Source organism: Rhagoletis pomonella, unplaced genomic scaffold (genome assembly GCF_013731165.1).
Source record: "Rhagoletis pomonella isolate Grant_MI unplaced genomic scaffold, Rhpom_1.0 Rhpom_scaffold_00005, whole genome shotgun sequence".
In the NCBI taxonomy this organism is placed as follows: domain Eukaryota; kingdom Metazoa; phylum Arthropoda; class Insecta; order Diptera; family Tephritidae; genus Rhagoletis; species Rhagoletis pomonella.
This window is the reverse complement of record NW_023458559.1, coordinates 65,921,054-65,943,304: the sequence shown is the minus strand read 5'-3', so window position 1 is coordinate 65,943,304 and position 22,251 is coordinate 65,921,054. Positions and strand designations below refer to the sequence as shown.

Below are 22,251 nucleotides of genomic sequence, written 5' to 3'. Positions count from 1 at the left end.
TGATTGTTTGGCAGACGACGACGAGACAAGAAGGATTAAAAAGGATGTAGAAGTACATAGACAAAACAAAAGTTCTTGTTGATGTTTTGCCGGTGTCGGAGCCGTTGGTGTCGACAAATATTACTACAGCAACAAATAGTGAAATGAAGACAACAAAAAGCGGGCGTTTCCCCATACACAACAAAGCAGCCAAAAAGTCAAAAGCGAATAGACTGTGTAGTATGAAGCATCAGTACTAACTTCTATACACAGGCGTTATTATGTAGATATGTATATCGGTATGTTTGTTTAGTTTCATTTGTTTTAATTTCGTGTGCGTGTGTTTCCCGGAATCGCTGAAAAGCTGCTGTCTGCCTCGTATGTTTCATTTTCTCTGTGCATTTCTCTGAGTTTGGTGCATATGAACTCAATCAGGCACATATGTAGTACACACAAATGTATATATCTTTGAGCGCATGTTTGCAGCGTTTTGTCCTTACAATATTTCCATTGCACCGTTTCACTTTTAGACCGTGTTTTGATTTTCAGCTTTCTTGTTGCCATCAATCTGTTGCTGCAACAAGATTCGTTTTCATTTGACGGTTTTTGAAGCCTCAAGTTAGCCGTCTTTTTTGCCATATTTGCATATCATGAAATTTGGGTTAAGTTGTCAGCACTGCGAGCGAGCTGTTTCAATACGTACTTTGAAGTGACATTTTTATGTTTTTGGTTTCTTAATTTTATGCAGAGTTGGTACAACCAAAGCACTCGCGTAGGGTGAATAAGTGGGTGAAGTGGTGCTGTACTGAATATTCATTTTACACCGAAACCGAAATGAAAGTTTTCACTTGTATAGTTTGTAAGTTTTGTTCACTTAACACAGCAGAAAAGTACTCGCTCAGTAGATGCCCTACAATTTTACAGGGCGATTCTGGTAACTGTCTTTAAACTCATCACAGTCTTTAGGTTAGGTTAGGTTAAGTTTCGTAAGACAATTGTCAATTCTGGCAACTATCTTGAAAGCTCTTTACTTTCTTTCGAAAGGCTGATTGAAAGACCTGCTAACGCCTTTTAGCAATCAGTGTTTTTAAAATGAAATAAAAAAAACATATACATATATATTTCGTTTTAAAACAATAAGCATTAATAAATGAAATAAAATTAAATTAGATTAAAATTTTTATGTATTAAAACAAGACAAAAAAAACATTTAAAAATTCTTATAAGATGCTAAAAATGAAAGGAAATAAAAAAATTTATTTTTCTTTCTAATCAAAAGAATGGAATTAATAAAAGAACAACAAATTAATTTAAAAAATTTAAGAAAAAAAGAAAAAAATAAAATAGATTCCTAAAAAGTTAATGAAAAAAAATCTGGTTTACAAGATAAACTCTTAAAATTAAAAAAAAATTTAACTAAAAAATAGCAAAATATTTAAAATTTAAAAAAATTAGTTCCTAAAAATTAAATGATATTAAAAAAATATTCTTTTTAAAACAATAACAACCAAACCATTATAGAAAATTATATTAAGAAAAAAAATTTAATATAAAAAGGAAAAAAAAACACACAAAATTAGTTTCTAAAAATTAAATTAAATTGAAAAATTTATATTTCCCTTTTAAAAATAAAAATCTGTAAAACTTAATTGAAAAAGATAAAAATGTACCAGGACTCGAACTCTGATCTCTGGATTGGCACGCCTCACAAATAGAATTATAGAGGGATTTAAATGAAAGTTCGCTTCTTAGTAAAATTGAGGACGCTAAATTCACAAATGCAATTTCTTTTTGGATAACTTTCATACTTTCACTGTAAATGCAGTTTGAAGTTGAAAATTTGGGTTCTTGTGGCTTTTACGTAGGTATGTTCGAATGACAGGGCTTGTAGGCCTGTAGATGTGCAATAAAGTTTTTAATTTTTGAAAAGGGTTGCCACCTGTTACAAATTTTTTATTAAAATTATTTAATAAGTCAAATGAATTAGATATTACAATTTGGGTATCAATTGAACTAGTTTTGAAAATAATTTACTTCTAAACGACACGAAGAAGGGTTGCCACATGTTTAAAATGCAAATTCAGTTTGATTAAAGGAATAAGGTTAATGAAATATGTATATTAATATGAGTATCAGAAAATGAAAAAATTTTACATATTTAGAAAGAAATATGTAAGTGAAGAGTAAAAACATTCTTGAGTTAATTTAAAAGTCCCGTAATTTAAAAGGAATATAATCAGAACAAATCAGTGATTGACAATATATGATATATACATATAGATAGAGTAGCCCAGCTTATTATAATACAGAAGAATATTCAGTAGGCACCAGACATCTGCAGCGGGTGCATGATTTTCGTGTATACTCGATCATCTAACAAAACCCGTTTTGCATCGTTCTCTGTATACGAGCAGAAGTATTGTTCGTTATCGACTGAGCTCAAGACGAACATGTTGGCCACAACACCCGATTGCTTTTCATACATACTTGATTGGGTTCGGGTGCTTTGCAGCTCAATATACCCGGGTGTTCGAGTTTCAACCCGAGTGTGCACAAAATTTTCTTGATTGGCTTATGACGTTTTTGTTTATACAAAAAATTTTGCCTTCTCATCGCGGTGTTCTTAGTTTTTATGCGTAGAGGGTAAAGAGAAGGTTGAATTTTTCGGTAGTTTGTTTAAGTGTACATTTAACCATTTCTTATATTTTTGCTCATACAAAATGCGGCATCACGACGCCTACATCCATTTAGGTATAAATGTGTGTAGATCGGCAATGCCCAAGCCCTATACACTCGGTGCACATTTATTTTGTGTAAAAGTACTTATGTACCTACATAGTTTTAGGCTGTGTTCTTATATATACACACACAGCTTTCCACGCGAAACTATACGAAATAGATGCAAAAACATTTTTGTCTACTTCGCTTCTAATTTTTTCATTGCGTATGCACAAGCACAAAGCAACAACATTTTCGTATGCTTTGTGGGAACATATTGGCGCCAGTTACCTTCAGCGTAAATTTCTTTATTGTCCTGCATTTTATCGCAATGTTCGGGTGTCCGTTTCATTGTTACACAAATTTTCGGGTTAGCTGCGGGTGGCCGAGTGTGGTGTTCGCTTGTGCTCAATTTATAGCGAGGGTGATCGAACAGACTCGTTCGTAACCAAAGCAGCTGTCGGGTATGCATCTCGATCGAACACATAGTAGCCGAGTGTGGCGTTCGCTTGTGCTTGATTTTTAGTGAGTGTGATCAAAAAGGCTCGATCATACTCAAAGCTGTTCTCTGGTAGGCACTAAAAAAGTCTAAGATTGTTCTCTGGATGTACACGGCTATCATACGACCAATGCTAACGTAGGCGTCGTTAATTTGGTGGCCAGCACTAGATAAACAATACATCGTCAGGAAATTACGAAGTATACAAATAGCAGCTTGTGCAGATGCTACAGCAAGTAAGACGTATCCATCTCATGCGCTTAGTGTGATCCTACGGCGGAATTGTCGCGTCCTGGATAGTCAGACTAAAGGAATCTGGATACTGGAGGGCACTGCGGCACGATCATAGTGGTATTCTTGGGAAGCTTATCGAATCAAGGAAACAATCAGATTATATATCTCAAGAAAAACTTTCAGTTGAAGTTTCCTTCTAGACGGGATTGGAGTAGGGGTCGGGTAGTCGAGAAGAATTCCATTGAAATCTATACTGATGGGTCTAAAATGGACTGCGGCGTGATTGCGGGGTATTCTCTAACACGTTGAATGTCTCTCTCTCGTTTCGACTACCTAACTTTGCTAGCATCTTTCAAGTGGAAATACCGGGAATCGAAAGGGTCGCAATACCAAAAACATGACAACAACAAAATGTAAAACAGTTAGGGATTGCAAATGTGCGTTAAGCTCGGCGGCGGAATTAATAGACATTTCTCTCTCACCTGGCTTCCAGGCCATAGGAACATACACGGAAATGAGAGGGCCTATTTTAATGAATTCAAATCAGAGACAATAAACTGTCCACTCGGTTCCATCAAAAGGGAACTGCATCTGCAATTTATACGTATGGCTGATACACGTTGCAACAACCTTCAAGCCTGCATAACTGCGAAGAAGATATTGCCTCATTATCACAAGTCAAAGACAGAAGAACTTCTAAAGTGATCGAGGAAAGATATACGTCGTAAGACGTCAACGTCGATTTAATTTTTTCGTCAAAAAATCGCCCTCGCAAGTTCAACTCCAGCTACGCTGACCACAGTATTTTTGCATAAAGGTGTTCCTCGCAAAAATACTGTGGTCAGTGTAAGCGTAGTTGGACTGGTGAGGCCTATTTTTTTATGAAAATACTACATCGACGTCGACAACCATAATAGGGCCGATAGTCAAATTAAGAGCCAAGATAACGGGATATTGGCCCATTGGTGAACATGCAGTTAAAAGGGGCCTTCCATACAACCCTTGATGCCGTAGCTTTAATCTTGTGTGAAGTAAAGAAACGGTCCTACACTGCGAGTACCCAGCATTGGCACGAATAAGGTGTGACACACTCGGGAGTTTTTTCATACAAATTCACCATAACTAACCTAAATAGATTCATCGGAAAATCCAAATCGCTTGACGAACAAAATGAATCATGTAAGCGGATAAAATCAAGAATCCCAGTGAAAGCGTATCAAAATGGTGCTGCCATCTAACCAACCAGGTGCGCACAACGATCTAGTCATCTATTTTGTCCTTTGCTCTTGACAACGCTGCTATGAAGTACAACAACATCATTCCGGTATTAGCAAAAAATACTTGGACCCAAAAATATGATACAAAACTGCATCTGAGCAACTGCGAGCCAACGCGAGCTACTGGTTGCGACGCCTGGCCTAGAGTTGCCTTGCATCTCCACCAAATATGATCGTATTCGATTGTGGTCGTGTCGCAGAAATGGCAGAGATCGTTTGACCCACAGGAATGCCAGCGCCGATTCTTGATTACTCCTTTGGGAGATTGACTAAAATTTGCAATCTCTTTAAACTATATCGCCTGAATGAGCACTCTGCCTAGCGTGGTATTATTGAACGCGACCGTTACTGTTCTCATTCTTCTTTCTTCTATCTTGAGTTCTTCTGTGATTGTATTTGGACTTATTGCACTGCCTACCGGCGTTGTGGTCACCGCCTCCCTAGTTAGTTAGCACCCTATCTCAATTCCTTGTGGTATTCATCATATGTAGCTAGGCAAGGGAGTTATGTTGCCTAAGATATTTATTCTTCTGTATGGATTCTAGCCTGGCTTTGTCTTCGAAAAATTAAAAAGCTTTGCGCGCTCTACGGCTATCACTGTGGATGGCGATTCTCCCATTACGATTACTCTGTTTATCTCCGCATATAGTCTGGTGGCGTGGACTGCCGCCTGAACTTTCAATATCAGTCAAAACGACTACTTGGAAATAAATATTCAGTATTTCTTCACAACTTTCTACTGTCCTCCGCCAGTATAACGATGGGGTACATTCCAGCGACAACCAATTCTGCCTCATCCAAGACTGTTCTGATCGCGTAGCATACACGAAGGGCACATAATCTGAACGTTGACTTTACACCGTGGAAATATGATGAGTATTGCGATCCGTCGTACATAATGTTCCAAAGCAAAGGACCAAGAACAGAGCATTGGGGAAGGCCGCTTGAGATTTTTTGACTTTTTACACCTGCTGAGGTTTCATACTACAGGCAGCTGTCTTCCAAGTAGCTTCATATGAGCATTTTAAGGCGCAAAGATATTACACAGTGCGCCTATGGTTTTTGCCCAGTGCACAGAATTAAACGCATTTTTAATATCTAGGTTTACTACTAAGCAATACTCCTTAGAACCTCCAAGAGCCAACGCGAACCACTTGTTGCGTCACGTGTCAGCTGGGTAACAAAGTTTACTGAGTGAATAGTGGATCTCTATTTTCTTTAGCTCGGACCTCGTTTTCGACGAGCCGAGCAGGCATCTGGGCCTGCAACCGGAAGGTTCCCTAAGAGGTTTACCTAGTTTAGACATTTGCCTCTTCCAAACTGATGGGAATGTTTCCTCGGCTAGGCATACGTTAAATAAGTCAATGAACGACGATACATAGAAAATTGATGATAGCTGTTTGCAAAACAAAATTAGGAACCTCGTCTGGACCGGGGGACTTAATATCTTCAATTCTTTTTGCAGCTTGAAGAACTTCGCCGTTGGTGACCTCATCAAACGAGTTTAGGAGCTCCCTTGGAGTAGAGGAAAGCAGTCTCCTTTGATTGCAAAAAATAATGGGCATGTTTCCTATGTGTATATATATGTATGTATGCCTTTCGCAATTTCCACATGACTGCTACGTTGTAATCAAAAATTAAATGAGTTCAACACACGAAAATGTTAAATTATTTAAATGTAGCAGCTGATGCCAGAAGACTCAGTCGGTAGATAATATTGACAGTTGATAACTCATGCCTCTGTGCATTTAAGGTGTATGCGCACTATTGAAGAAATAACACAAAGTTTAGTAAATATTTTAGTAGTTTAGTATATATTTATATATCTTAAGTAAAGTATATTTACAACTTTAGAAGCAAAAAATCTGCAACGCCATATTAAAAAGTACCACTAGTTAAACAGCAAAAGGTACTTCATCAACTTAAGTGTTGCTTGTTAAGCAAATAAAACTCCAAACATAGCCGTGAAGCAAAGGCGAACAAACGAATAAAGCATAGAACTGAAAAGGAAAAAAAGAACAACGAATCGAAACGAAAAAGACGACGTAACCACAGTTCAACAGCATAAAAGTACACAGCGCAGCGCGGCGTCTAGCAAACAGCACGAATTTGTGCAAAACGAAAAGAAACAAGTAAGAAAGTCTAAGTTCGGGCGGAGCCGAACATTAAATACCCGGCGCAAGTATTAAATATGTTTTTTCACCTTTCCGAAACCTTCCGCTAGATGGTAAGCCGGGGTGTATCAATTTTGAGTAAATTAGCGTCCTTCAATTTCGAAATATTGAAGTTTCAAGCATTTCTGAAATTTACCGTTATATGAGAAGCTGCCGTTATTTTAGTCCGATTTCAATAATTTTCAACGTTTTGCTTACACGTGGCAAGCACAATAACCACACCGGGTTTGGTACAAATTGGTAGAACGGTTACCGATATACATATATGTGATCATAAGTGGGCGGTGCCATGCCCATTTTCCAAAATTTTACCATAAACGTATTTCTTGGTAAGGAATTGTTGCAAGTATCAATTTTGAATAAATTAGCTTCAATATTTACTGATTTATCGAAGATTTTGTATTTCTCTAAATTACCGTTATATGGGATGTGGGCGTGGTTATTGACCGATTTTAAAAAGTTTCGGCGATTTTTTATGCTGTACCAGGGCCAACAACTGTGCCAAGTTTGGAAGAAATTAGTGCGGCGGTTACCGAGATATACACATGTAACCATAAGTGGGCGTGGCTACGCCCATTTTCCAAATATTTATAATATTCTTATTTTTCGTCGAAAAATTATTGTAAATATCAATTTTGAGCGAATAATCTCCAGTAGTTACTAAAATATCGCAGTTTTCGTATTTCTGAAAATTACCGTTATATGGGAAGTAGGCGTGGTTATTGAGCGATTTTAAAAATTTTCGGCCATTTAGTATGTTGTGCGAAGGCCAACAACTGTGCCAAGTTTGGAAGAAATTGGTGTAGCGGTTACCAAGATATACACATATAACCATAAGTGGGCGTGGCTACGCCCATTTTCCAAAAATTTATAATATTCTTATTTTTCGTCTAAAACTTATTATAAATATCAATTTTGAGTGAATTATCTTTAGTAGTTACTAAAATATCGCAGTTTTCGTATTTCTGGAAATTACCGTTATATGGGAAGTGGGCGTGGTTAAAGTCCGATTTCGCCCATTTTCAATACCAACCTACCTTGGATTAAGGGAAACCTACATACCAAATTTCGTTAAGATATCTCAATTTTTGCTCGAGTTATCGTGTACACGGACAGACGGACAGACGGACAGACGGACAGACGGACAGACGGACAGACGGACAGACGGACAGACGGACAGACGGACGGACAGACAGACATGGCTTAATCGATTTCTTTTTTCATCCTGATCATTTATGTATACATTTGTCTATATCTATCTCGATTCGTTTTGGCTGTTACAAACAACCGTTATGTGAACAAAATTAATATACCCTTGTGCACAAGTGCGCTCGGGTATAAAAATTTATGTGGGCAGATGTGACTGCATATATGTACATAGTCTTTGAAGGTTTTCTGTGCTGACTTTTTTACTTTGTAGAGAAATGTTTGCCCGAATTGATGAAGCTACGAGTATCTCTAAAAATATGTGCGACTACTCCTCTCCACTCCACTATGCGCCCAGCGTTTGTAGTTTATGCGATGGAGCGCTAAGCTTACGAATTCCCGGACAGCAATAAAATACATTAGCACACTGCCACTAAGGGTCACATAGTACTCTATACGCGCCGCCAGGGGAGGGAGACGGGAGTGGAGTGGTGCATGACTCACGCAAACATGCATAGGAATTAAGTGAATGATTTTGTTAGTTCGATGAGCGCCGTGAGACTATGTAATGCAGGTGAGAATTCATGATTGAGGTAGAGTTGTTGAAATGGTTGGAGAGCAAAACAGAATAGCTTAGAGAGTGAGTGAATTAGAGAGCATGATTTACCATGTAGTAGTTTAGAGAATTTTTAAAGCGAATGATGAGCGATTTAGGATTCATTTATGTATTTTTGGGCGAGCGCCTAGTCTACGGAGAGTTTATGATTTAGAGAACTCTTGATTTTTTACGCGCATAAATTAGAGCGCCCGATTTCTGGACGAGTTTATGAAGGGCGTGGGGGCCGGCGCTCAGCCGATTTGAGTAGTTTGGAGCGCGCGCTCCCCACGAGTGTTGCAACGAAGTGAGCGCCGGCCTCTTTGGCGCTGCATTAGTGTGTAGAATTAGATAAATTTGTTTGCCGGCGTGGCGCGCGTACAGTATAGTGTGAGTGAGAGTGAACAGCGCGCCGCTACCAACACAGTGTCAAGTATGGGGAGCGCGCTGTCAGTGTGTGCGTGCGTATCTGTGTGGCGCTGCAAGTGTGTTTGATTTTTTTTCGATTACTTTTGTGTGTGTGTGATTTATCTATCATCGCCACACACAATGACGAGTGTGGCGAATTAATTTTTTTTTGTAAACGTTTTTTTTAATTTTTGCAACAAACAAAAACTAAAAATTTGCAAACGAGTAAACGAATGTGTTTTGGCATTAAATTTTAGTTCGATTTGCGCTGATTGTTATTGCTGTATGTACATATGTACATATTAGGGATGTTAATCCCGGGATCCCGGCCTTTTTTAAGTGCCGAAAATCCCGGTATTATTTGCCAAGAATTAAAGTATTTTCGTGCATAAGGTATTGAAAATGGCATTACAAATTTTCTCCTTGAAGTTTTGCAATATTTATTTTGTAAAAATTATATAGATATATTAATCCCTATAATATAAACTCGACAACATCCTCGAATATAGCTCTACATTGCACTGAATTTTTACATAATTTTTAGAATTTATCATATCTTTGAAATTTACAAAGTTCTACTAAAAAAATCTAAAACTAAAACCGCAGTTTTACTATATTTGGCCCATAGTGTCGTGAGTGTATTGATTGCTTGGTGTGTTTTGAAATTTTCTTATTTCCAACTTTTTCAATCTTTTTACTCAGAATTTTTAGAAAAATTCTAGGTATGCAATTTTATATGTATAGCCCACTAAAAACAGAAGGATAAAGTGCAAGTTTCAAGTGACTAAAAGTAACTTTGATTTTTTATAATTTTTTTGCTGGCGGTGTCACCCATTTTCTTTCATACAAACTATGTTCAGCAAATTGTTTATAATGAAGAAAATGCCCAGCTTCGTTTAAAAAATTTCCGAAAACCAAGGGTGTTCAGTAACTATAAAACTGCGTACCTCAAATTTTTTCTAAAAATGCTGAGCAATAAGTTTGATATTAGCTTTTCTTTGCATTTTTATAATTCTTGGACAAATTTTGAACTTCTTTCAGCCACACAATACATATCGCACACCGTCTTCAAAAGAGTCACAACTCAAAATAATGCGTTCGTCTGAAAATGCGAAAAACTATTTCGTTGCGCATGCTAATCATATGGTAAAAGACGAGTTTACCTTAGGTTCTTTTTTAACAAATTATAGCAAAAATTTGCTCCAGCTCTGTGTACATTTTAGCGTATAATTTCCAAAAATGCCAAATTTTAAGTTGTGACTCTTTTGAAGACGGTGTGCGATATGTTGACTCAATTTTTTTTTTTCATCGAGCTTTTTTCGACTTGCCTTAAGTTACTTTATCATATATGTACATATGCACACGTTACAGTATTGTTAAATGCGTATAAATTTAATTACTGTCTTTTGTTTTGTTACTAATCAATTATTTTTAAACTTAAATAATAAAATAGGTTATTCAAGGACAGCTTCTCAAACTATATTGATGCAATTTCTTCATGTTAAGCTGTAGGAAAATAATCAACATCTAAATCCCGGGATCGCGGGATTGTATGAACGTGGTCTCGAAAATGCCGGGATCGCAAAAATTAGCATCCCTAGTACATATGTATGTATGTATTTATGAGCTTTCCCGAGCACTGATTGTATGTTTCTGTGCAGCTTTGTTAGTTTTTTTCAGAGATTTGAGTAAATTGCGGCTTTAGTGTTAGGTGTGTGTATGGCATGCGCTTGTGTGTGTGTGTGGGGCCCATTTGTTGTTGTTGTTGTTGCGCCTGTTTTGTTGTTTGTATGCTATCTGTTATTGTATTGAACATTCATTCGTTTGTTGGTTGAATTATTCGTTGTGTCGCTGCGCTGCTGTCTGTCCCCCATCATCGTTGTCGTGGTCGTTTGGTCGTTTTTGTGCTCAGCAACACACACAGCAATTCAGCGCGCCGTTTCGCCGCATTTCGCAGCAACACAACTTTCGGTGGGTCGTTCGGCGGCTCGTTGATTTTTTTGGATTTATTACTCTTTGTGGTCTCAGCCGACGGCTGCGAATTGCAATTCAAGCGAAAGTCAGAACATTTTTTCCAAAAAGGAGAAAAACGCCTAAAAAATATTTTCAGTAATAAAAAAATGAAAACACTGCAGAATTAGCACACAAAAAAATAAAACATTTTCGAAACGCAAGTGAAATAAAAAGAAAACGAAAAATAAAACGAGTGAAAATTTGCAATATTTGTTTTCGGTATTTTTGTTTAATCCATTTTTTTTTGCTGCTGCTGCTGTTTCAACATAGCGAGTGAGTGTGTTTGTGTGCATTCAGTTCGTCGTATCTATTAATTCGCCTACACTAAGAATGTATCCTCACTGTGCCGGAAGGGGTTGCGACTTTTGACAAAAAAAGGAAAATGTATTTGTAGAAAATATACATATATACATAATATCTATCCGCCAGCGAAATTGCGATGGCCGAGGCGCAGCGATATGCCACTGCAAAAACAACGGTACGACCTGTGGTTCGGTGGGGTTAAAGCAGAAAACGTGAAAATTCAAAACAACAGCGCGACCGGAAAAAAGGCAAAAACCTAAGTACTATGCTATGTTTGAGGCAGTCAACCAGCGAGCAACAACAATTCAAGCAACAACAACTACTTTTTGAAATATGTAGATACAATAGGGCTATTCGCGATTCGGTGCATAAGAGCTGACAAATTTATGCAATTGCAGAAATATGCCATGGATTGTGAGCGACGTTTATTAAACTGTCATGGTAAAACTTTTTTAATCAGTTGATAGAAATGTCAACCAGAGTTGCAATGCATAGCATTTTTATGCTATGGATTTTCGGTATTGCAAATTTGTCAAACCATGACAAATGCAAATGCGTGTATTTTGTTTGTGTATTGCAAATAATTTGCAATACAAATTTGCAATGCAATGATGCTAGGCCATTTGCACCGGATCGCGAATAGCCCTAATATCTAATCTACATCCATGCATATGTGCATGCTATATCTATATACATACATATGTATTTGTGCATATGAATAATAGCATAACGCAACGTTGGCAGCGTCGATTTTTCTTGGCAAATAGATCAAAAAATTAAAATTGTTTTGCCGGTGCGAAAATTAAAATAAAATTAAAAAGCAATAATAACAACATGTCTAGAACGTCTGGCGGCGACGGCGGCGACGGCGGCATTGTGTTTGAGTAGGCGCTGCTTATTGGAGATAGTAAAAGTGTTTCTGAACGTAATCCAGTGTTGGCAAAGGCGATGTTGAGGATGTGCTTGCTGATGAGTTCATGTTGTTGTTATTGGGCAGCAGGATGTGCTTGAGCAATTTGGCTGCACTTATGCGGTGTTACATGAGTAGTTGAAGTGGAATTAATTGGTAATTGAAGCTTAAGTGTGATAGAATTCTAAGAATCGTTTTTGGGTTTGGAAACATTACTTTATATTAATAATTTTTTTTTATATTTAGCAAAGATATACATAAAACTCGAAAGCTGAAACTATTTTAATTTTTATGGAGTTTCCTGGAGCGCAATGGTTCCTCCACAGTTTTTATAACCGAGTGCAGCTTACAGGAATCGAAATAGATATAGACATATTAATACCAAAATGCTCAGTCTGTCCGTGTACACGATAGCTCGAGCGAAAAGTGAGCGTTACTATTGAAATTGTGCGAAATCGGACGATAACCACGCCCACCTTCCATATAACGTTATTCTCGAATAATGCTTGCAGCACGGAAATTTGGAATGTGAAGACGAATTTTGGCCCAAAATAAGATAATTATGAAATTTTTTGAATGGGCGTGGCACCGCCCACTTATGACGAAATGCAATATCTTCCTAGCCACTTCATCAACCCATACGAACATTGGGTCGAGTGAAGCTAAGAAACTTGTTAAATAATTTGAAATCGAACAATAACCACACCCACCTCCAATGTATCGGTAATTTACAGAAATACGAAAACATTGAAAAATCGGAAACTGCTGAAGTTACTTTACTCCAAATTGATGTATGCAATAATCTTTTAGCAATAAATGAGATTATCCATAATTTTTGGACGGTGGGCGTACCGAAGAGCGTTAGTAAGAAAAAATTTCACTTGATTATACTAAACTTGAGCGAACTACAAAACTGCATACTCAAAAAAAATCTAAATTTTTTTTTAAGTTGAAGTTGTTTGGTGAAAATTCGTCGAGTTTTCCTAAATTTTCTAAAAACTTAATTTATATGCCATTTGATGCAGAATGAACTATATTTCTATTAAAAATTAACGAAAAAAATGTATTTCGAAAAACGTTGTAAATATTAAAAAAACTTTCTGTATGGAAACATATTCTGGTGAGTATATGTATATACTACCGCTGTACTATAAAATGATTTCTTAATCTTACTGTACTAATGCATTGAGTAATAAATGAAATTAAATTAAATTAAATGAAATCTTCACTGTTAATTTAAAGTGCATGGATTAGACAATCCAAACTTAAACGATTATCGCCAGGAACAAATGGGCTTCAGCACACTTTGCCCTAAAGACAAATGAAAACTGGATTGATAAAAAGTGATGTATACGAGTCGGGAATTTCAATAAAGCTCTGTTTCCAAGCTAAGTTCTGCCATAAATAACTACTATCTAGCGGCTCATCTTATAGACTTTGGCTTAAAACTCTCAGCTCAGGACGGTTGCGGGTATCATTCCTGATTATTATCCGAAGGAAAGCATGGCTGAAAAATAGGCTTTCCAGCGAGAAAAAGTAGTCATTAATATTAAATTTTTTTTAGGAACAAAAAAGCATAAGCGTCGAGAAATTTCTCTGCTATTGTTCGGTCTTGGTGAGACTACGGTGGTATTATCTTAACGCAAACTTTTTCGATTGTTTATCAGATTTAAGCGCGTCAATAAAATAAGATTTTCACTTAGTAATTGGTGTTATACATACTTCCATGAACGAGCAGAAAAAAGGCAGCTTCTACAACTTAACCTTGACACGGCTTGTGGAAGTTTTTGAAGTAATTCTTTTCTTTTTGTTTAGACTTCAATGGTATCGAGTGGTGTTCGATTAATTAATTTTATTTTTCAAACAGTGTTTGTGAGTTATTCGAAAATTGTCAGCTTGAAGAAACCCCTTCCTAATTTTTAAATAAAACAAAAAAAAAACGGCACAAACCGGTTTTATTTTACATAAGCGAAAAATTATCGAAATTGTTTGAACTTTTTTTAATACATTTATTGAATTTTTGCTGCATTTCTTTTTGATTTAAGTTAGTGCTCTTGCCGCCGTAACCGAATGCTCACTGGTGGGTACGGCCGATCGGTAGCTCCATGTTTCTATTCTTGCTCCCACCATCATCAAAAAAAAAAAAAATTATTATCTTCAGTTTTGTATAAAGTACATGATTCCAATGCGAAATTGTATTTAAATGAAAATTTCAAAAAGATATACTAATAAAAGAAAAATAACCACACATGCTCATACATATGTATGTATACCTGTAGTTGCGTATGTAACGTATACGCCCCGTATTATCATACGCAGTCACTTAACACGTTTACTCGCACGCCATAACTTAAAAGTAATATTATTTAAAAGTAATTAAATATTGGCGTGGAAAATTTTCACACAGTATTCCTTGTGCACATACACACATATTACTTTGTTCATGTACATAACAATTCTATAATGAATTGCTAATAAAAATTGTAAAAATGGAATTTTAGTTTCTCAAATCATTGTCATATTTTAGTCAATGTAATTTTTTTTTTGTGATAAACTAGATTCGTTCGTTTCATTATCATTTTCATTGTTTAATTTTAACATTTTCAAGTACTTAAAATTATTAAAATTAAAGAATCATACAATTTCAAAAATTACAAAATAACTGCGACAGATATATAGTGAACGATGCCATTTTTTTTAATTGTTGGCACACTCTTGAAACTCCACAGATATGTTGTGTTTGATGCCAAGGTCCATTTACTCTAACATGTGAACATTCTATTTGAAAACTTTCCAAAGTTATTAAAAAAACTTTTATGATTTTTTCGAGTGACAATGAAAAAATGAACAATTTCCGTACTTTTTCGCCCAAATAAGCGTTTTAAGGCTAAAATTGTGCAAATACTTGATTTATGTTTTATTTTACTTGTTTCAAGAACTCCATTGATTGGAATATATACAAGAAGAGTGCTTTAGCTTTTTTTCTCCGGCGAGAGAGGAAAAAAAACAACTCATGAGATTTGCTCATATGTGAAATCTTCTTGAAAATGGAGCATACCCAACTGTGTTAATTTCAAGATTTCCAGAAGATAGATGCTTTCAACTATAAACCTCAAACACAAACCGCATCAATCAGAATGGCTAGGCACGAGTCATTTGCAAGGGTATTGAAAGTCATATAGAGTCTACATACATAAATTGTAGACTTAAATTCTTGTTAGACGGACTAGTGTTACTGTTTCGTGGTTGGCTTTGTCTTTGTGTTTTGACTTGCTGTTGTTATATACACTTTCTTTGTTAAGAAATAAAATCCAAAAGTTTTCTTTGTTTAGAAAAATGCAAAAAAAAACCCTCGAATGTTTATAAATGTTCGTGAAAAGTGAGCGATTGCTGTATCTTCAATGAACCTTGCAAAAGGGTGGCAAACGGCTCCAACCTGTACTTAAAAGCTTTAAAAAAGCTAGCTATAACCGAATGTAATGTTAAAACTACACACATGTTTGCTCAGCACTTTCTACCTAGAATTTCTAGGTGCAATTATTGTCACACCCTTTAACATTCAACCTAGTCCAACACCACTTCCTTTTATCCTGGCCCATTCAGCAAAACCCCTACAAATAACATTTTTTTTATTCTCTCTTCTGCGCTAAATTTTACATTGATTACAAATTTTTTTTTTGTGCTTTAGCTTTAAGTACTCATTCGCTTGTTGTGACTGCTCAGTGGCACTTTTTCGCCAAGTATACCTACAAAAGTCTTTTTCTTCTCCCGTTGTATGTTTGTAGGAGCTGCAAAGGAGTGCAAGGACTCAAGACGTGTTTATGTGGGTGTGTCTGCTCGTTTTTTCTTCGGTACAAAGCGATTTAATTTAAATTGTTGTTATTGTATTTGTGTGAGAGCATTAACTGCAACTGAAGGGGTGTGGTAGTGCATTTTTTGACACTCTCTCCTTTATTTGATGTCCTTAGTATTAATACCTAAGAAGCAACGTGTATGTACAATGTGTTTCTTCGTTGCTTAAAAGCCAGAGAGTTCCTTTTGTGGCCAAATGGGTTTATTTCAACTGACATGGCCGACTTTATCTTGGTAAATAAAACTCAGATAGATTGGATTGGGATAATGAGTGGGCATTCAGATATAGATGTCTTTACTCAATCGTTTGACCCTCTTGTAAGTAAAGCTTGTTAAAGTGGGTTAAGGGTTCTCTGCCGATTGCTAAGCAGGCTTTAGAAGGCATTGTATACGCAAATTCGTTCAAACTATTTTTTCAATGTAATGAATCCGAAAATAATCGTTTTACTAAATATTATATGAAAAAAAGTTGCCATGTAATCGCGTTTATCCAGGACAAAAAACAAAACAAACAAACAAAATCTGTACAAAATGTGAATTGGCCAATATGTGCGCAGATGAGATCTTCTTTTAATTTTTAACCGACTCCAAAAAAAGGAGGAGGTTATCAGTTCGTCGGAAAATTTTTTTATTTTTGGTTTTATTTTTATTTTTATGTATGTTACCGCATAACTTTGGACCACGTCAACCGATTTCGATAAATATTTTTGCATCGAAAATGTTTGGACTCAATCATTGAATCATGAAATATATATATATATATTTTTTTTTAAGTCGGTTTTTTTTGCTAAAAATTATTTGTTTTAAAATCTTTTTCAAAAAAGTTTTTCGTTGAAATTGTATAAAAAAACTGCATTTTCGCTAATCATAGTGTATTTTTTGTGTAACTTTTTATGTATGCGGTTTTTTTCAAAATTTTGTTCCCTTATTTTTTCATATTTTAGTAACAAAGTTTTCTGTTATTTACACCGTGCGACAGTAAATTTTACACACCAACATTTTTATATATTCGCGAAACCATGGGCCAAATATAGTAAACAAATTTTTAATGGGTTTTAATTATAAAGAACTTTCCCATACTGTTTTCCTACATTGGAATGAATTTTTTAAATAATTTTTGGAATTAGGCATATCTTTGAAACTACAAAGTCCTTTAAAAAATGTTAACGTTAGGGAGAAAAACTGGTCCATAGTTTCGTGAGTATATTGATTGCTTCATGTGTTTAGAATTTTTTTCTTGCTTTTGTCGCACGGTGTTATCAATTGTTGTTTGCCTAATAAAACTGGTTCCTCAATTTGGAAATTTCTGTTAGTTGATATTTTTTTGCTTCAAATAATATTTTTGAAACAAACTTTTCTCTTATTTCCACATTTTTGTATGATGTTTTTCTTAATAAATTAATTTGCAGTTTTGGATAATTAATATTCTCCTTTGTGTAGTAAACAGTATTTACGCTTATGAAATCAGGTCTTCAAAATTTGTTTTTAATACGGGTCGATGCATGTCAAATTGTCTAGTGGTTGGAATGGACCATTTTTGATTTGGATGAATTTTGGCCAGAGTTTTTCTTTTATCATAGAATGAAGTTCTGCCAAGGGAAGACAAAAAATTTCAAAGTTATTCAAATTTTTTAATTTTACATTTTCCGCTGTTTTGCAATTTTATTTTTTTTTTTAATATCTCAATAACTATTATAAAATATAAAAATATCAAAAAAATTAAAAAATTAAATATTTTAAAAAATTTAATATTTTAAAATTAGATTTTCTTAGATTTATTGATAATCAATTTCGTTAACTTAATAAGTTCAATTTCTCTCTCCTCTCTTTCAGATAATCTAAATAAAAACAGCACATTCTATCTTTGTCATCACAAATATCAGATCAATATCTTGAACACCACGGAAGATAGCGGAATAAAGCAGACACCTTCTTTAATTGTGGTGAGTATTTATGAGCAATAAGATGTGTAAGAAAAAAATAATATACAAAATATATACTAATTAGAAAAGAAATTGGGATCTTACACGTCATTTTCGCGTTTAATTAAAATTGAAAAACAACAACGCAGCCGTCTAAAAAACCGACATGGCATGTGGTCAAACGTGCAGCCGCAGAAAAAAATTTCAAACCATAAATCAGCGTGACATTAATGAGGCAAAAGCATAAGGCATAGCACAAATTAATACGTATGTATATACTTACATTTATATTTACATGTCAATGCAAGTACATACATAGGTGTGGTAAAACATGTACTCAACTTAAAAAGCGATTAAAAATATTTACAGAAGTTATACTTCAATGTATAACCTAAAATTAAAAACATTTTAAACTGAAAATTAAAAAAAAAAAAACTTTAGTTGCAAGCTTTGCCTTTCAGAACCCAATACATGATAATTCACATCTTTAGCAATTCGAACCCAACAGGTGAAAAATTTAAGAATATGGGCATTTTCTTAGAGAAGACGTTTTGACGTTAAGTCGATAAACTATGAAGAGCAATCATTAAGAGAAACACAGCACCAAATTTATAAAACGGCATTTAAGAATATATACATATATAATAAAAAAAGAAAGAAATATTCGCAAATGAAAAAAAAATTGTACTCCATGCGTAGCGCGAGTTGACTGCCAATTTAGTTAATTATACGTAAAAATTGCGGCGAGCTATGAATGACAACCAAACTGACAATTGAATGGGTGCTGATGGAGACAAACCCGGTCTAGGGAGGAGGCTAAGGCTGAGGCTTAGTTGCAGAATGACATATACATACATTTACACATACATACATACATACATACATACATACATAAATTTACTAAGTAAGCGCGTTGGGTAAGCAAAAGAACGAGCACGAATGCGAATTCGAATTGTATCTTGCAGATATGTAAATTAAACCGATCACTAATTGTACAATGTACGAGTACCTATGTACTCGGGCAGTATGTGCTGATGTATGTATTTACAGACAACTGAATGTGGCACCCCACTAATGCACGCGAAAAGTGAGATACCAGAGACAAAAATAAATAAATCAAATATTGTGATTGTATAGTATACATGAATCTATGTACATACATTCGCGTTTTTTTTTTTGCAATTTAATATATGTATGTAGGTATTCTCGTACTAACTCAATGTGCAGATATTGTCTATAAATAAAAGTAGTTAACGAAATAGAATATAAATAATTTTACATACACGAGCATGAATGTTTAGGTGTTTATATACATATATGTATATCCACACCCTCTAGGAACCCTACAAAGCAAACCCGAACAAGTGAATGAAACTTCTAGTTCAGTATTAGTTCTTTATCGCCAAAAAGCAACTAGGCTTATATGGGGCAATCAGAGTCGTAGCCGTAGGAATTTTTTCGGGGGGTGATTCTGAAAAAATAGTTTTTAATTTTCACTTTTGTTTCAACATAGTTTATTAAAGAAAAATACTGATAAAAATGAAATATTTTACATAAACAGCGTTGAAATTTTTAAGTCAAATATTAGTGGCATTGTGCTACTATGATAGCACGGCCAAGTAATCATAGTCAACTTATGTACAGTAGTCGAAAAAATTATAGCTGCACCGAATTTTGACAATGACCTAGTGTTAAAATATTATTCTTGTTATTATTTAATTTTGGTTAGTCTTTTTATAGTTCATTCCTTAACAACATCCGTATAAATACAAGTTTAAAGGTAGTGTTACACGATTGGGTACTTGCCGAAATTTTGTGCAAATCCTATCCCAATTTTGTGAATACCCAGTCACAAATAATAATTTGTTGAAGTTTTTCAATAGAAATTGTACCATTTTTTTATTTTGTACCAATAGCCCAATATAAAAATGAATATATCTCAGCAAATGTACCAATCGAGTGACACTGCCTTAAAAATTTGTGCAATTAAACAAAAAAATATATATATAAACTCAAGAAATTTTCGTAAAAATTTCGAGTTTTTTAATTTTTCCTGAGTATGCGGTTTTGTAGCACATTGAATTCTAGTAGAATAAATTACACATTCCAAATGGACAAAAATTACGGTTGATTTTTCAGAATTTAAAAAAAGCTCGAAATTTATCGAAAGTTTGTTGAAGTTTTTTTATATTGCACAAAGTTGTAAACTTGGTTTTTCGCGGGTTTTTTTTTTAAGAATGAACTATATTTTTATAAAAAAAAATAACCAAAATTAAATAACAACAAAAATAATACATTCAAACTTGGCAAAAAGTGGTTCGGCTATAATTTTTTGACTACTGTATGTACTTTTGTATATATTTAATAATAATATTTAATTTATAATATATTATTATCGGGGACGCTATATTTCGGGGGGTCTTGTGTAGTAACTAGATCCTCCCTAGCTCAAAGCCCTAGTCCTGTTGAAAAACTATTTTATTTTACTTTTTTAAAGCAACTTACAGCCTGCTAAGTCTGATTAAGTCTAAGGAGACTTAGCTTGGTATGGTTTGGAGGCGTCGACCATTTTAGAGGTCTGGTTGGTTACAAAATTACTTTTCTCTTAAATTCTTTTTTTTCTACCTAAAAACAGCATATAATGATTTTTATCAAAAAAATTAAACTGCTTTTTCGATTATTGCAACATGGGAAATGGGTATCTTCGATCAACTACAGTAAAAATATACATATGTTAAAACCATTTAAAAGATTAATTGCATGCTGTTCTCAGGCCATTTTATAGGTCAAAGTAAGTTTTTATCCAGCGAGTTTACTTTTCATTTTGTTCCTTTTCAAACTGCTCTCAGTACTTTTGTTCCCATTTGGCACTTTTGTGGGAATGTTCTTAACATTACATTTTGTTCTCATATAGAACTAAACCACAATTTTTCGCTTTGAAATACATTCAGAAAGTGCTTATCTCAGCCAAGTTACGGCTTAAATGGATTCAAATCTTCGGGACTGGGGAGATTGGAATACATACATATCTAGACAAGATTTTCGTTTTTATGCTCTCACCGCATAAATTGTTCTATACCGAAAAAACATACCCCTATCTTTTTATTCTGAAATCAAAATTTTTCGATCTGAAATCTTTGTTTCTCTTCACTTCTTTACTTTTTTTAACCACCCTAAGTAGATAAATAAATTTCAAACATCAGTTTCATAAAAAAATAGGAGCTGACTTATACTGCCAACAATAGCCTCGCTGAAGTGTCTAGAAACAGAATTAAAAAATATTTAGTTTTTCTTTCTAGCTGAAAAAATCTTACTCCTGTGGTACATTTATGGTTGATTTTTGAGGTTAGACAGAAACACCGAGAAAGTTTTTGATTTCTGATCTCAAGTTTGAAATCCAGTGAGCCAAAATTCACTTGAATTAACTGGTCTCGTGTCGAAGACCAACAAAAATGTTTGCGAGCTGAGTAATCAACAGCAAACCTACGGTGGATACAAAAGACTACAAAAATTAAAAACAATAATATTATTGTTAAAACTTTTCTTGAAGAAGATATAAAGCGGTACAGAAGAAAATCTCAGAGCTAAAAATGGCTGGAAATAAAACGCAAAGTAATTGCCGAAAACAAGGGGAATACAAGCTAACGAACAGCTGGAGGTAACAAAAAATGTGTACAAAAAATTAAAAATAAATTAAGTCATCAAAAAAACCACAAATCAAAGACAAAGAATAAAGAAATAAAAGAGAGGTAACAAAAAAACATAGGCAAATAATTTTTGTTTGTGCAAACTTTCGCGAATTTTGCTACCACATCTTCCCCACAAAACGCACCGCGCTCCAAGTTTTTTTGTACATAGTACGCCCGAGAAGCGTTGGAGCGGCACTGTAGCGCGGCTGGCACCAATACAAACAAATTTTGATTAACAATACATTTGTATAAAAGTATGTATGAGTGCGCGCCCGTCCGCTTACCGCCAATTGTCAGCCACCAACCGTTGCGATGCGTTAGCGCAATTCGCAACGCATTCGCGTTCGCATTATGCCTTTTGAAGAGTTCATGACTCATTTCAGTTTTATGGCGAAAATTATTTTATGTGTAGATACTTATGTACACTTTGGCATGTAAAAATGAATTTATGTATGTATGTATGTATTTATTTTGGTATATATGTATGTATATGTTTCTGCCTTTTCATTGTTTGCGATTTTTGCACATTTAT

The 22,251-nt window shown here is 34.8% G+C and overlaps 1 long non-coding RNA gene across 1 annotated transcript in view; it reads left to right on the top strand.

Annotated features, from left to right (window-relative positions):
• Positions 1-11,999: 11,999 nt before the first annotated feature.
• The window catches only part of LOC118739376, a 50,638-nt gene continuing 40,386 nt past the window's right edge, over positions 12,000-22,251 (top strand). The window contains exon 1 of the long non-coding RNA XR_004993009.1: positions 12,000-12,412. This is a non-coding gene — a long non-coding RNA (uncharacterized LOC118739376). The remainder of the gene's footprint in view (positions 12,413-22,251) is intronic.